General features: G+C 43.8%; 1 non-coding gene across 1 annotated transcript; it reads left to right on the top strand.

The window, feature by feature from the left end:
* Positions 1–356: 356 nt before the first annotated feature.
* Positions 357–463, top strand: LOC150035649 (small nucleolar RNA R71). The gene has a single exon (XR_016530393.1). It is a non-coding gene; the product is annotated as a small nucleolar RNA R71 (small nucleolar RNA).
* Positions 464–781: the final 318 nt, after the last annotated feature.

Here is a 781-nt window from a genome sequence, read left to right as displayed (position 1 = left end):
CATCGCATGCCCATCATCGCAAGTCGCACACCTTGTGGTGTTCTGACTGATTGTGTTGATTTTCCCACCTTGCGGTGTTGGGATGCTAATCGCCATTTCTTGGATCAAATTCATCATTGTGATCATTTGGTTTTGTAATGAAGTAATAGCACTATTGTTTGCATCAGAGTCTTTAAGTCTCAATCTATGGTCACTCTCTCTCCAATCTTCATGGTTCTTGGAGATGCGATCCAGGATATTCTTTGCCTCATCATATGTTTTGTCGAGCAGACCACCAACGTCTGCTGCAATGGCAGCGGTCTGCGAAGCAGGATTCAAACCATGATAAAAAAATCTCCATTTGAAGGCAGTCTAGTAACCCATTATGCGGACAATCCCAGACCAACCTTTTAAACCTCGCCCAAGCATCGCTGAACGATTCATCCATATCTTGTTCAAAATTTGTAATAAGCTTCCTTCGTCTTGCATTCTCGATAGTGGAAAATACTTCTTCATAAATTTCTCCACTACTTGCTCCCAAGAAGTGATCTCTCCCGGTTCGAGAGAATAAGCCCATTTTCTAGCCTGATCACAGAGAGAAAATGGGAATAACGTTAGTCGAACTTCTTCAGCAGAGATGTTCGGGAACACAAAAGTATTGCAGATTTCAATAAAACTTCGGAGGTGAGCGTGCGGGTCCTCGCCACGACTTCCTCCGAAATAACCTGCAATCTGGATCATTTGCAGCTTCATCGGTTTCATTTTGAATCTGTATCCGTCGAGGGCAGGCCTCATGATTCCC

The sequence above is a fragment of the Benincasa hispida genome, chromosome 6 (assembly GCF_027475165.1).
Source record: "Benincasa hispida cultivar pf3 chromosome 6, pf3_genome.v1.1, whole genome shotgun sequence".
Classification (NCBI taxonomy): Eukaryota; Viridiplantae; Streptophyta; class Magnoliopsida; order Cucurbitales; family Cucurbitaceae; genus Benincasa; species Benincasa hispida.
Note: the sequence above shows the minus strand (reverse complement) of the source record. Positions and strands in the feature narration are given on the sequence as shown.